We start from the raw sequence: 15,801 nt of genomic DNA on the forward strand, positions 1-15,801 counted from the left end.
GCGGATAAAGCTCAAACACTCGACATCTTTGTATTCAGGAGTTACACAGAGACATTGTAGCAAAAACAAGAATTTAAAAAAGCGAGAAATAAAAATGTCCCAGCCATTTCCGCCCACATCTCCTGTCACTGTGACTCAGTCGATGTCCCCACACTGCAGCTTAGCTAGCATCCAACTTAAAAAGATATAATGAGATTTTGTTAGCAGAGCTGGAAACCCTCTCCCTCTCCGAGCTTTGTCTCCTCCTCTGAAATAGTGCCCACTACTTACTACTCCTTCAGTTTTCCCTGTAGCAATGTGCAATAGCAAAGCACACAACTGCACCTGCACTGCAGCCTTCTCAATGATCTCTGCACAGAACACAAGACATACACAACATTATCACACCACCTTTCAACCTTCCATCACAACACCATCTGCTATTCCATCACTGGTTCCCAAGTCACCACACGTCTGTCCTGCAAAGTGGCACCCACACATAGCTCGCTGGCACTGCACCAATCTTTGCAGAGTTCATATGCTCTCTGCATCATTGTCATTGCTCAACGTCTTAACATTGGTAACATTCTGCCATCTAGTGGGGCACAAGAGAACCAGGTCAAACTACAGAAAAAATCAATTACTGACTATAATTTATTTCATAATAATTTAGGGCATAAATATTTGCATGAATGTATTTGCACAAACATGTAATCCTCCATCTATGAAATTGGCAGGTACCAGATTATCAAATATTCTGGATTTAATACATTCATAGAGAAGTCTATCAAACTTTCCTCGGTGCAGGATAAAATGGTAACATAAAATATGCTTTTACTTTCTCATAATGGTTTATCTTTGCTCAGCTTTCTGGTGCCAGTCTTGCAAGGGTATGTTCACATGTGGCAAATTTGTTTCAGAAATTTCCGCGACTGAAAATCCGATCAATGCATCTGAATAAGCGCTCTTCCATACGGCAGTATTTAGGTCAGTATTTTTCATCAGTATTTGTAAACCAGAACCAGGAGTGGTACCTACACAGAGAAAAAGTATACTGGAAAGGTTTGTACCTCTTCCATGTTTTGTAACCACTCCATTCTATTTTTTTGTTGCTGAAGCTTTGCCAATATATTTAAATGGTTTTATTTACATTTACATTTTCTTTTATATGCACTTTTTTTATGCATTTGTTTTTGTTTTTTTTCCCAATACACAGTATTTTCCTTATGCATTTTTAGCCCATTGAGTTCCATGGTTTGAATTTAAAAACGCATGTACCGTGTCTGTATGCTTCACATGTGTTTCTGTTTTTCCATCACTTGTATGTCTTAAACATAAGCTGGAATCACACATGCAGTTTTCGTGGCAGTTTTTGATGCTGTTTTTTTGGGCTAAACACAGGAGTAAATACAAAAGAGAAGAGACATATCCATACCTCCCAAGCGTCACGGATTCAGCGGGACAGTCCAGGATTCCAGGCGGTGTCCCGCTGTCCCGGGCGGCCTGGGGGTATGTCCCGATGTCAACCTAATTATGAAGCGGGGAACCATCAGTTCCCTGCAGGGGCGTAACTAGGAAACACTGGGACCCATAGCAAACTTTTGACTGGGGCCCCCTCCCCTGGGTGCCACACACAGCCCGCCCATGTAGATAGTGCCCCCCTGTAAATAGTACTATACAGCCCCCTCCTGTAGACTGCTATACAGTCCCCTCCTGTAGATAGTGCTATAAAGACCCTCTGTAGACAGTGCTATATAGCCCCCCTGTAGACAGTGATATACAGCGCCCCCTGTAGACAGGGCTATACAGCCTCCCCATACAGTGCTATACAGCCCTCACTGTGGACAATGCTATACTTTCAAGTATCACAAAGAGGGTCAATCGATGCGGCGAGTAGCAGCAATTTGTTTTTCCCCGCCCATACAGTATAATGCCCACACAGATGCCCCATACAGTATAATGCCCACACAGCTGCCCCCATAGAGTATTATGCCCACACAGATGCCCCCATACAGTATAATGCCCACACAGATGCCCCCATACAGTATAATGCCCACACATGCCCCCATGCAGTACAATGCCCAAACAAATTCCCCATTACAGCATAATGCCCCATAGCTGCCACCATGCAGCAGAATACCTCATAGCTGCCCCCACACAGTATAATTTTCTCCATAGCTGTCCCCACACAGTATAATGCCTCCCATAGCTGCCCCCACAGTATATTGCCCCCATAGCAGCCCCACAGTATAATGCCCCATGCAGTATAATGCCCCCATAGCTGCCCCCACAGTATAATGCCCCACACAGTATAGTTCCCCTCATAGCTGCCCCCAAAATATAATGCCCCCCATAGCTGCCCCCACAGTATAATGCCCCCAATAGCTGCCCACACACAGTATAATGCCCCCCATAGCAGCCCCCACAGTACAATGCCCCAAACAGTATAATGCCCCCATAGCTGCCCCCACAATATAATGCCCCCTATACAGTATAATGCCACTCATATAGTATAATGCCCCCCTAGCTGTACCCACAGTATGCCACCACAGAATAATGCCGCCCATACAGTATAATGCCCCTCATATAGTAAAACACTCCTATAGCAGCCACCATATCAGCCACCCTTCCCTACCCAGTATAATGCCCCATAGTGCCTAATAGAAAAATAACAACATAATTACTTACCTATCCCTGTTCCCACGACGGATGGAGGATCCTTCTCCTCCGGTCTGTGCTGTGAGTAACTTGGCGCAGACAAGCGCGATGACGTCACTACATCACACCTGCATGCGCCGAGCCGCTCACGGCAGAGTGAATGCTGGAGCAAGGAGTCGTCAGCTCCTTACTCCAGCAATCAGGAAGCGGGACAAGCGCGGTCAGCGCTGTGTGGCTACGGGGGCCCCCCAGGCTTATGGGCCCGGTCGCAATTGCGACCCCTAGAGCTATGCCAATACAGTAACCTATGGCAGAGAAGGGAGATACCTCCCTGCTCAGTCAAAGTGCTCAATAGCATCTGCGTCCGAAGGACACAGACACTATTGAATGTGGCGTCGCTTAGCGGCACCCCCTGGCATGGGGGGGCCGTGACGGCTGGCGCCACAGGCCCCCTCATGCTGCGGGCTCCGTAGCAGCCGCTATGGTTGCTACAGCGGTAGTTACGCCACTGGCTCCCTGCTTCAGAATAAGTTCATAGTGGAGGAGCAGAGGGAGCTCCTCCGCCCGCCGAGGACTCCCCGGCACAGAGCTACAGAGTTGCCGACTCTGGCCTGGCAATCTGCTCCAGGAATATTCACTGACATCACTGTCCATATATGGACAGTACCGTCAAAGGCTTCCCCGAGCACAGTGCTTAAAGTAGCGCTGTGCCCGGGGAGTCCTCTCTGATCCTCCGCTCTAAACTAATTCTGAAGCAGGGAGCTGATGGTTCCCTGCTTCAGAATTAGTGGCTACTCCTTGAGCGGATTCCCCGTTGCCAATAGTCTGGCCGGGCATTCCACTCCTAGGGGAAACCCCTGAAGTCACTGTCAATATATGGACATTGACATCAGGGGCTCCTACTGGAGTGGAATCCCCGTCCTATGCTCTGGCTGGGGACACTATGGCACTATCTACAGGGGGTGGCGCTAGCTTCAAGGGGGGTGTGGCATTATCTACATGGACACTGGGGCACTATCTACAGGGGACACTGTGGCGCTATGTACATGGGCACTATGTACATGGGCACTGGCACTAGGGGCAGCTAAGGGGTCATTATACTGTATGGGGGAATTTGGTCATTATACTGCATGGGGCACCTTTATGGGCATTATACTGCATGGGAGAATCTGTGTGGGCATTGTACTGTATGGGGCTAGTCGTCAGCTCCTTGCTCCAGCATTCAGGAAGCGGGACCAGCACGGTCAACACTGTGTGGCTATGGGGGCCCCCCAGGCTTAGGTGCCCGGTCGCAATTGCGGCCGTTGCGACCCCTAGAGATATGCCAACACAGTAGCCTATGGCAGAGCAGGGAGATACCTCTCTGCTCTGTCATAGTGCTCAATAGCATCTGCGTCCGAATGACCCAGACACTATTGAATGTGGCGTAGCTACCACCACAAAACCCTTCTACTCACCTAGCCACCTAGAACCTCGTTCCCGCAATGGATGGAGCTGCTCCACAGCCTTGGAACGCCGAGACGGGACCCTTGAGTAGGCCAGCGTGATCTGTTCAGTTCTATCTTACCGATGTTTTTATTGGTTCTTCCGTTCTACTCTTGTATAATCAGATTTATGTTTTGAATTTGATTTGTTTTTTCCCACGATGGTTTCTGACGAGTCTAGTTGTCTAATTATCACCAAGTGCATAGTATGTGCATTTTTGCAGCCTATAGATATAACATAGCAGTCAAGAGTGAAACGGAGATTACCCATGAAAAATAGAGACGGCGAGGACCTTACTTATTTTCCGATCATTAGACCGAGAGGCAGCGTTTCTACTAATTACCAAACTGTCTGTCTTTCTAATCAATCTGGAGAAGTGCAAAACAACATGTTAGCTTGTCTAGTGGCAAACACATGTATAATGGCCAATTCTATACATTATCTCACACATAAAGACATAGTCAGCTCTGCTGTGACATGCAGCTTTTGCTTTTATGCTGAAATGTTGAAGCTCCGGTCTTAGAGTTAATAAATGGTAATTATTAAGTGACTTCGATAAATATGGGTAACATATTTATGATATGCAAAGTTATTGCAAGGAAGCATTTGAAGTAGCAGGAAAAACTTGGATCAGTTAGGGTGGATCTAAATTTGTAGACTTTATTCAACAATACAGCAATGCTAGTTAAAGGAACGACCTGGCCCAGAACATTGCGGACACTATGTATTAAACATCCTCAGAATAGTTTCAGAATGACTGTCACTGTGTCCTGGATCGTCTCCCCTACAAGTACTGCTTTGTATTCTCAACAGCTGTATCATAAGGACTAACCAAGCGCACCCTCTAGTGGCCACACTGAATCATAGTAATAAGAATGCTAAAAAGCAGAGTACACCATTCCAATTAGCTAGAAGGGCAAGTGAAAGATCCTATAATGAACAGCACAAAAATGGTTGTTCAGCTAAAACAAAATTATAATGAGCAGCTGCATGTGCTAAATGCTAAAATAACAAAAAAGCCCATACCCACTTGCTAAATCCTCTGCTTCTCCAGGGCCAATGATTGTGTATTCCCCCACCAGTCTCTATCACTGGAATAGTGTATCCACTAACATTAGTAAATAACTTTTATTTTACATGCTTTAAAATAAACAAAAAATGTGACTTAAAAGATAGTGCACACTTCGTTGGATTAGGTCCCTGATAAATGGGATTCACTCGTATTCACGATTCCCACATTAGTGGGTAAGTTAGTTATAGGTAACTATTGCAGGTAGACTAGTATCTCTATAAGCACCATTGTAGTCATCTAATACGTGCTTATTTTGTACAGGTAGTCAAAACCCCCTGTCTTTTTAAGGAAGCCTGATCGGATGCAGGTGACTATTATGTGTACTGTTGTTACTTGAGCACCATTCTAGTCATTTGTTAGGTGCTATTTCCATATAAAACCAGTCCTATACACTGTCCCTTTAAACACAGCCTAATCTCAATTGTCTCTATTAAATTACTTAGCCCTAAATTATGATTAAGGACCCTAGTGGTCTGAAACGCGTAAGCGTGGTCCCGGGATTTTTGTTTTATCCCTCTTTTTAAAATGACCTAATAAAATTGAATATTTTATATCCGAGTGCTGGATCTGCCTTTTCTACAAATCATTTTTTGCTTCAATAGCCTGCAGTCGACACAGGATTAGTTCAGGAGGATCTGCGAGCACCCACAGCTTTTGGATTAAACATATACATTTTCCATCAGTCAAGCATTTTGAAAAACGCATTGGAAAACGCAAATACAGCGTGGTGGTTATGAGGTGAGCAAAACTTTTGGTAAAATATTTTTCATTTAGCCCTAAATTATCCCTGCTGATATTACTCTAGCATTCCTAGCCTCTCCAACATATTTCACCCTGCATTCAGGGATCATCAGGGAGCGTTTGGCTATACAGTTCTAGTTTTATTACATTACAGGTACAGAGAAGAGGCCGAGTGCGCTCCTGAACGCAGAGCTTATGAACCCTAAGTACCGCCCACAGAGTAAAACAGCCAATCGGCGGAGGGGCTCGTCTGTGACGACATTGAGCCACGCCTTCCGCTCGTCGGCTTTCGAATCTCTGGCGTCTGCTCCCTTAGTTCCTTGTTCGTTGTCATGGGGACCTGTAGCGCGTCCCCGGCCGCAATAATGCCGCGGTACATAGTATATATAATAACCAACCGCCTCCCTCAGAACCTTTTTATATACTTGGCATCACATCACTTATTTACAACTAAACAAAAGCATTTAGACGTCTAGTATGTCGATGTGGATGGAAACCAGGAGAAGGTAGGCTCAAATAGATTTATTGCTTCCCTAAGGGTATGTTCACACGGCAGCGTCCGTAACGGCTGAAATTACAGGGCTGTTTTCAGGAGAAAACAGCTCCGTAATTTCAGCCGTAATGGCATGTTGAGGCGCTTTTTGATGCGTCCATTACGGACGTTAAATGGAGCTGTTTTTCCATGGAGTCAATGGAAAACGGCTCCATTTATGTCCGAAGAAGTGACAGGCACTTCTTTGACGCGGGCGTCTTTTTTACGCACCGTCTTTTGACAGCGGCGCGTAAAAAAAATGACCGTGTGCACAGAACATCGTAAGACCCATTCTAATGAATGGGCAGATGTTTGCCAACGCTATCGAGGCACATTTTTGGACGTAAATCGAGGCGTAAAACGCCCGAATTACATCCGTAAATAAGCCGTGTGAACATACCCTAAGGCTGGATTCACACAACCATGTTACGTCCGTAATGGACGGAACGTATTTCGGCCGGAAGCCCCGGACCGAACACACTGCAGGAAGCCGGGCTCCTAGCATCATAGTTATGTACGATGCTAGGAGTCCCTGCCTCGCTGCAGGACAACTGTCCCGTACTCAAAACATGATTACAGTACGGGACAGTTGTCCTGCAACGAGGCAGGGACTCCTAGCGTCGTACATAACTATGATGCTAGGAGCCCGGCTCCCTGCAGTGTGTTCGGTCCGGGGCTTACGGCCGAAATACGTTCCGTCCATTACGGACGTAACATGGTCGTGTGAATCCAGCCTTATATAGGTTATCTTCACTAGGACTTCACATAGTGTATAGAGAGGCTTAACACTTTGTGGATTTTCATATACCGTATTTTTCGGACTATTAGGGTATGTTCACACGGCAGCCTCCATTACGGCTGAAATGACGGAGCTGTTTTCAGGAGAAAACAGCTCCGGAATTACAGCCGTAATGGCATGTGCAGGCGCTTAGCTTTTCGCTGCGTCCATTACGGACGTAATTGGAGCTGTTTTTCCATGGAGTCAATGGAAAGCGGCTCCAATTATGTCTCAAGAAGTGACATGCACTTCTTTGACGCGGGCGTCTTTTTTACGCACCGTCTTTTGACAGCGGCGCGTAAAAAAAATGACCGTCGGCACAGTACATCGTAAAACCCATTCAAATGAATGGGCAGATGTGTGCCGACGCTTTGGAGCCGTATTTTCAGACGTAATCCGGGGCTAAAACGCCCGAATTACGTCCGTAAATAGGGTGTGTGAACCCAGCCTAAGACATACCCAGGTTTTAGACAACAGAAAATAGGAAAAAAATTCATATTTTACTACTTTTACAAAGCAAACACTATTTGTTAAAAAAAAAATTCTTCCGTTTCACCACATTCTGAGGGCCATAACTTTTATATTTTTTCATCGTTTGAGCGGTGTGAGAGCTTATTTTTCATGGGACGAGCTGTAGTTTTTATTGGCACCATTTTTGGTACATACCATTTTTTTATCACTTATTTCATTCTTTTGGTCTAAGGTGACCAAAAAAAAAACGACGATTCTGCGGTTTAAAATAATTTTTTTTTACGCCGTTCACCTTGCAAGTCAAATAATGCTATATTGTAATAGTTCTGACTTTCACGCATGCAGCGATACAAATTTTTTTTTTTTTTACAGTGTGCTTAGGGAAATATAGGAAAAGTTTTCTTTTTTAACTTTTAATATTTTTTTTACACTCTATTTTATTAGTTCCCCTAGTGGACTTGAACCAGCGATTATTAGATCGTTGGTACAATACACTGCAATACACTGGCGTAGCTATAGGGGTCGCAGCGGTCGCAGTTGCGACCGGGCCCCTAAGCCTGGGGGGCCCACGGGCCCCCATTGCCAAACGTAGTAGAACAGATTTTTTAAAACAATTACTTCTGGTGAGCGCACTAGGAAGGGCCCTCACGTGATATCACGATCACATGGTACACTTAGTGTACCATGTGACATCACGTGAGGGGCGTTCCATGCATTCAGGAAAAGGACGCAGCGTGTTGCGTACGGAGCAAGAGAGCCTGGACGCAAGTTGGAGCCGATCACCAGAAAACAACGAGACTTGGTGAGGAGGTGTGTGTGTGTATATGTAATGTATTGTATTGTATCGTATCGTATTGTGCTTTCTGTGTTTAAAATTGTGGGTCGCAACTCCCTTGGGGCATCGTGTGAAGACCTCTGGGGGGGTCGCGAGCCACTAAACGATGTTCATGTTCCAAGTACTGTATCTGTGCAGGACACAGATACAATTTAATTCAATGCTGGAGCAAGGAGATGACGGCCGCTTGCTCCAGAATTCACTGTGCCGTGCCCGTGAGCCATGAACACCGCAGCTATGGGGGCCATTATACTGTGCGGAGGCAGCTATGGGGGCCATTATACTGTGTGCAGGCAGCTATGGGGGCCATTATACTGTGTGCAGGCAGCTATGGGCCATTATACTGTGTGGAGGCAGCTATGGGCCATTATACTGTGTGGAAGCAGCTATGGGGGCCATTATACTGTGTGCAGGCAGCTATGGGCCATTATACTGTGTGCAGGCAGCTATGGGCCATTATACTGTGTGGAAGCAGCTATGGGGGCCATTATACTGTGTGCAGGCAGCTATGGGCCATTATACTGTGTGCAGGCAGCTATGGGCCATTATACTGTATGCAGGCAGCTATGGGCCATTATACTGTGTGCAGGCAGCTATGGGCCATTATACTGTGTGCAGGCAGCTATGGGCCATTATACTGTGTGGAGGCAGCTATGGGGGCCATTATACTGTGTGGAGGCAGCTATGGGGGCCATTATACTGTGTGGGGGCAGTTATAGGGCCATTATACTGTGTAGCAGCTATGGGGGCATTATACTGTGTGCAGGCAGCTATGGGCCATTATACTGTGTGCAGGCAGCTATGTACCATTATACTGTGTGGAGGCAGCTATGGGCCATTATACTGTGTGGAAGCAGCTATGGGGGCCATTATACTGTGTGCAGGCAGCTATGGGCCATTATACTGTGTGCAGGCAGCTATGGGCCATTATACTGTATGCAGGCAGCTATGGGCCATTATACTGTGTGCAGGCAGCTATGGGCCATTATACTGTGTGCAGGCAGCTATGGGCCATTATACTGTGTGGAGGCAGCTATGGGGGCCATTATACTGTGTGGAGGCAGCTATGGGGGCCATTATACTGTGTGGGGGCAGTTATAGGGCCATTATACTGTGTAGCAGCTATGGGGGCATTATACTGTGTGCAGGCAGCTATGGGCCATTATACTGTGTGCAGGCAGCTATGGGCCATTATACTGTGTGCAGGCAGCTATGGGCCACTATACTGTGTGGAGGCAGCTATGGGCCATTATACTGTGTGGAGGCAGCTATGGGCCATTATACTGTGTGGAGGCAGCTATGGGGGCATTATACTGTGTGCAGGCAGGTATGGGCCATTATACTGTGTGCAGGCAGCTATGGGGGCATTATACTGTGTGCAGGCAGCTATGGGCCATTATACTGTGTGCAGGCAGCTATGGGGGCATTATACTGTGTGGAGGCAGCTATGGGCCATTATACTGTGTGCAGGCAGCTATGGGCCATTATACTGTGTGGAGGCAGCTATGGGCCATTATACTGTGTGGAGGCAGCTATGGGCCATTATACTGTGTGCAGGCAGCTAACGACCATTATACTGAGTGGAGGCAGCTATGGGCCATTATACTGTGTGGAGGCAGCTATGGGCCATTATACTGTGTGGGGGCAGCTATGGGAGCATTATACTGTGTGGGGGCATTATACTATGGGGGCTGTTGGGCAAGGCGTCTGGGCATAGGCGCGCGCAGGGGTCTGATGATGATGGTGGTGTTGGGGAGTGGTAGGGGGGCCCAAGCTGAATTCTTGCACCTGGGTCCATGAGCCTTTAGCTACGCCCCTGCTGCAAAAGATGGATGAGTTACGGTAACAGCGTAAATCGCTGAGCTACGCTGTTTCTGTAACTCCCATAGTAGTGAATGGCAGTTACAGAAGCAGCCGTAGCATGCTACGCTGTTTCCGTAACTACTATTCAGTTCTATGGGAGTTACGAAAACAGCATAGCTCAGCAAGTTATGCTGTTTCCGTAACTCGACCATGTACTCTGTTTTTGTAGCTACCGAGTTCCGGAAACAGCATAGCTCGCGGTCCTACACTGTTTCTATAACTTTTATTGGAGTTCTATGGGAGTTATGGAAACCGCGTAGCTCAGCGAGCACTCGGCTGTTACCGTAACTCCTGACCACCTAACCAGTGGCTGGGAGACAGTGCAGCTGAGTAAGATAGAACAGAGGCAATAGTACAAGGTGGATTCCAGCGCAAAATGATTCTTGGAAGGTAAATAGTTTAAAATGGAAACATGTTCCAATTTTATTGTAGAAATAGTAAAACAGGGGGACAATATCCCACAAAGAAAGGTGCTACTTCCATACATCGTGTGCCGACACGAGGACCCGGGCGCAGCTAGCAGCGGGATTCTGCTGAAGGTGAGCTGGAGGTTTTCCTTCCATATATATTTTCTAAGATAGAACAGAGTTTAGGGGCCCATTCTAGAGTTAGGTGCGCGTCCCCGAGGTGGGACTCGCATATATCTAAAATTTATGACATGTCCTGTGGATATGTCATAAATTTCCTCCAAACATCATCCCCTCCCCGCTCCATGATGTGCCGACACATCAAGGGTCTGGAAGGGGTTAAGTAAGAAGTGGTCCCTTGACTGCTAGGCTGGGTCCCTTGACTGCCGACTATAAGACGCAGGGACTTTTTAGCAAGATTTATTCTTGCTAAAAACTACTTCTTATAGTCCGAAAAATATGTTAGATCTTAATTGAGCTCCACAAAAATAAAATTGACCACAGGGTACTGGTGGTATTCCCATGTAAAGGTTATTAGACCTTGCACATTATTCAGATGAAACATGCGAAGCTGTACGGTTCATTTAGACCTATAGGGGAAAGAGTCTTCAATCTGTGGATCTACATGCATTCTTTCTAGTATCCCCTCTCCTCATACTTTCATATATCTTTTCAATTCCCATAAAAGATATACTCTTGGGGTCCCCTTTGTGGCACATATTCACGTGACGTGCTACTGGAGTGTCTCTCTTATGCTTTTTATCTCCAAGATGGTCACATATCCTCCTCCTGAGTTCCCGCTATAGTTTTGCCCACATAGGCTAGCGGACAACTACAGGTCATCAAATATACTGGGCCCTTGGTTTTGCAGTTGAAAAAAATCCTGAATCTTATATGTTTTACCAGTTACAAGATTCGAGAACGTCTTGCTGACATGTACTGTATATGCCTGCAAGCTATGCATCCTCCACATCTGTAATTACCCACAGTGCGTGTAGTTAACCATGTTTGGACACTGTTTGTCAGATGTGAAGTGACTTTTCACCAGGCGATCTCTTAACCCCATAAGGATGCAGCCTTGTTTTGGCTCAGAGCCCATTTTTTAAATCTGACATATTTCACTTTATGTGGTAATAACTTCGGAATGCTTAAACCTATCCAAGCGATTCTGAGATTGTTTTCTCTTGAGACATTGGGCTTTATGTTAGTGGTAAAATTTGGTCGATATATTCAGTGTTTATTTGTGAAAAATTGCAAAATGTAGAGATTTTTTTTTTTTTTTAAATAGAATTTTTCTGAATTTAAATGCATCTGCTTGTAAAACAGATGGTTATACCACCCAAAATAGTTACTAGTTCACATTTCCCATATGTCTACTTTAGATTGGCATCATTTTTTGAACATTCTTTTATTTTTCTTGGACGTTACAAGGCTTAGAACATAAACAGCAATTTCTCATATTTTTAAGAAAATGTCAAAAGCCTTTTTTTTAAGGTACCTGTTCAGTTCTGAAGTGGCTTTGAGGGGCCGATGTATTAGAAACCCCCCATAAACACACCATTTTAAAAACTAGACCCCTCGAAGTATTCAAAACAGCATTTAGATATTTTTTTTTAACCCTTTAGGCATTTCATATTAAAGCAAAGTGGAGGTGAAATTTGCAAATTTCATTTGTCTTGCTGAATTTCAATTTTATTCAATTTTTTTCTGTAACACAGAAGGTTTTACCAGAGAAACACTACTAAACATGTATTGTCCAGATTCTGCAGTTTTTAGAAATGTCCCACATGTGGATCTAGTGTGCTCGTGGACTAAATCATAAGCCCCAGAAGCAAAGAAGCAACTAGTGCATTTTGGGGCCTCTTTTTTTATTAGAATATATTTTGGGCAGCATGCCAGGTTTGAAGAGGTGTTGAGATGCCAAAACAGTAGGAATACCCCAAAATTGACCCCATTTTGGAAACTACACCCCTCAAGGAATCCATGTATGGTTGTTGTTACTATTTTGACGACGCAGTTTTTACACAGCACGTATTTGAATTGGGCTGTGAAATTTAAAAAGTTAAATTTTTTCCAATAAGATGTCATTTTTTATAAAAGTTTCTTATTTTCACAAGAAATAAAATACCCCATTTTGTTGCCCAATTTGTCATGAGTGTGGCAATACCTCATTTGTGGTGATAAACTGCCTTTTGAGCCCATGGGAGGTCTCAGAAGGAAAGGAGCGCTATGTGTTCTTTGGAGTCCAGATTTTGCTGGATTGGTTTTCGGGTGCCATGTCGCATTTGCAGAGCCCCAGAGGTATCAAAGCAATGGAAACCCACCAGAAGTGACCCCATTTTGGAAACTACACCCCTCAAGGAATTCAATTATAGGTGTTGTGACCATTTAGACGCCACCATTTTTTCACAGAACTTATTTGCATTGGGCTTTGAATTACAAAAATATATATTTTTTCCAATAATATGTCGTTTTGGCTCAAAATTTCTTATTTTCACAAGAAATAAAAGACCCTATTTTGTTTCCCAATTTGTCCTGAGTGCGGCAATACCCAATTTGTGGTGATAAACTGCCGTTTGGGCCCATCGGAGGGCTCAGAAGGAAAGGAGCGCTATGTGTTATTTGGAGTCCAGATTTTGCTGGATTGGTTTTCGGGTGCCATGTCGCATTTGCAGAGCCCCAGGAGTATCAAAGCAATAGAAACCCACCAGAAGTGACCCCATTTTGGAAACTACACCCCTTAAGACATTCATCTAGAGGTGTAGTGAGCATTTTGATCCCACAGGTATTGTCTAAAAGGTAATGCGCATCAGATGGTGCATTGTGAGATTTGCAATTTTCTATATATGTATGCCATTTCAGTATCCAATATATTGTGACCAGCATGCGCCACCGGAGATATACACCCAATAAATTGTAATGTTGGTTTTCCTGGGTATGGCAGTACCCTACATGTGGCTGTTATCTGCTGCCTGGGCACACGGCAGGGCTTAGAAGGGAAGGACCACCATTTGGCCTACTGGAGCTTTTTTGGTGCTAAGTCGTGAATGCAGAAGCCCCTGAGGTACCAGTACAGTTGAAACCCCCAAGAAGTGACCCCATTTTAAAATCAACACCCCTTAAGGCATACATCTAGAGGTGTAGTGAGCATTTTGATCCCACAGGTATTGTCTAAAAGGTAATGTGCATCAGATGGTGCAGTGTGAGATTTGCAATTTTCTATATATGTATGCCAATTCAGTGTCCAATATATTGTGCCCAGCATGCGCCACCGGAGATATACACCCAATAAATTGTAATGTTGGTTCTCCTGGGTACGGCACTACCCTACATGTGGCTGTTATCTGCTGCCTGGGCACACGGCAGGGCTTAGAAGGGAAGGACCACCATTTGGCCTACTGGAGCTTTTTTGGTGCTAAGTCGTGAATGCAGAAGCCCCTGAGGTACCAGTACAGTTGAAACCCCCCAAGAAGTGACACCATTTTAAAATCAACACCCCTTAAGGCATTCATCTAGAGGTGTAGTGAGCATTTTGATCCCACAGGTATTGTGTAAAAGATAATGCACAGCAGATGGTGCAGAGTGAGATTTGCAATTTTATATGCATATATGTCATTTCAGTGTCCAATATATTGTGCCCAGCATGCGCCACCGGAGACATACACCCCATAAACTGTAATGTGGGTTCTCCTGGGTACGACAATACCCTACAAGTGGCTGTTATCAGCTGCCTGGGTACCCAGCAGGACCCAGAGGGGAAAGATGAGGAGGATAACCTGTGCGGAGTGCGTCAGGGTAGATGAAAAATCTAAGGGATCTATGATAAATTTTAAAACACTCTTTTTCGGGACACGTGTCACATTGATATATTGTGTCCTTCCTTATCCCCCTCTTATAGCAGACTTTGCACCTCTTTTGACTTTTTCCCTTCTTGCCAGTTTGGGGAACTTCTCCTGGAAAGTGTTGCCCAGGTACAATGCGTGTGGCCTTGCTTCCAGAAGTACTGGGTACCCCCCCTTCTTAGTTCCTAAAGATTAGGTTCTTGATAACCACCTCTTGAAATTCCAGGAAAGTTCCCCTCTGGCCTGCACATAGATGTAGCACGTACGCATTGTACAATTCCATCTGTATGATGTGCACGGCCAGCTTCTTATACCACACTGCATGGCACTGTAGGGCTTCAGGACTTGATCTGACAAGTCCACCCCTCCCATGTACCTATTGTAGTCCAGGATGCAGTCTGGTTTGGCGGTCTCTGTACTGGTACCTCGTACGGGTACATGGGTACTGGTGTGGCATCTCTCTTGTCCTCGTACTTGACACACAATATGTGTCCTGCTCTCACCCCTTCTTGTTTGCCCAAGCAGAGTCTTAGGGAGTCTTCTCACATTTCTTCTAGCAGTGCCGCATGCCGCAGGACTTCTGGAAGCGAGGCACTTGAAGAGTGGGACGCTCGTATAAAAATTATCCAGGTAGAGGTGGTAACCCTGGTCCAGCAGTGGGTGCACCAAATCCCACACAATTTTTGCATTACCTTCCAGTAATGGGTGGGGGCATTCTGGGGGCTGAATACTGCTGTTCTTCCCTTCATATATCCTAAATCTGTAGGTATACCCTGATGCACTCTCGCACAGCTTATACATCTTCACGCCATACCTTGCCCTCTTACTCGGCAGGTACTGGCGGAATTGAAGCCTCCCTTTAAAATGTACCAAGGACTCATCAACAGAAATACACTTCTCGGGGGTGTATGCTTGGGAAAACCGGGCACTGAAACGGTCTAATAGTATTTTGTAAGAAGCAAAGTATTGCCTAATAATTTTTTTTAGGTTACAGTTCTGAAGTTGCTTTGAAGGGCCTATATATTAGTAACCTCTATCAAACACCCCATTTTAGAATCTAGACCCCTCAAAGTATTCACAACAGCATTTAGAAATTTTATTAACCCTTTAGGTGTTTCACAGGAATTTAGAGCAAAGT

The sequence above is a fragment of the Rhinoderma darwinii genome, chromosome 2 (genome assembly GCF_050947455.1).
Source record: "Rhinoderma darwinii isolate aRhiDar2 chromosome 2, aRhiDar2.hap1, whole genome shotgun sequence".
Taxonomy (NCBI): domain Eukaryota; kingdom Metazoa; phylum Chordata; class Amphibia; order Anura; family Rhinodermatidae; genus Rhinoderma; species Rhinoderma darwinii.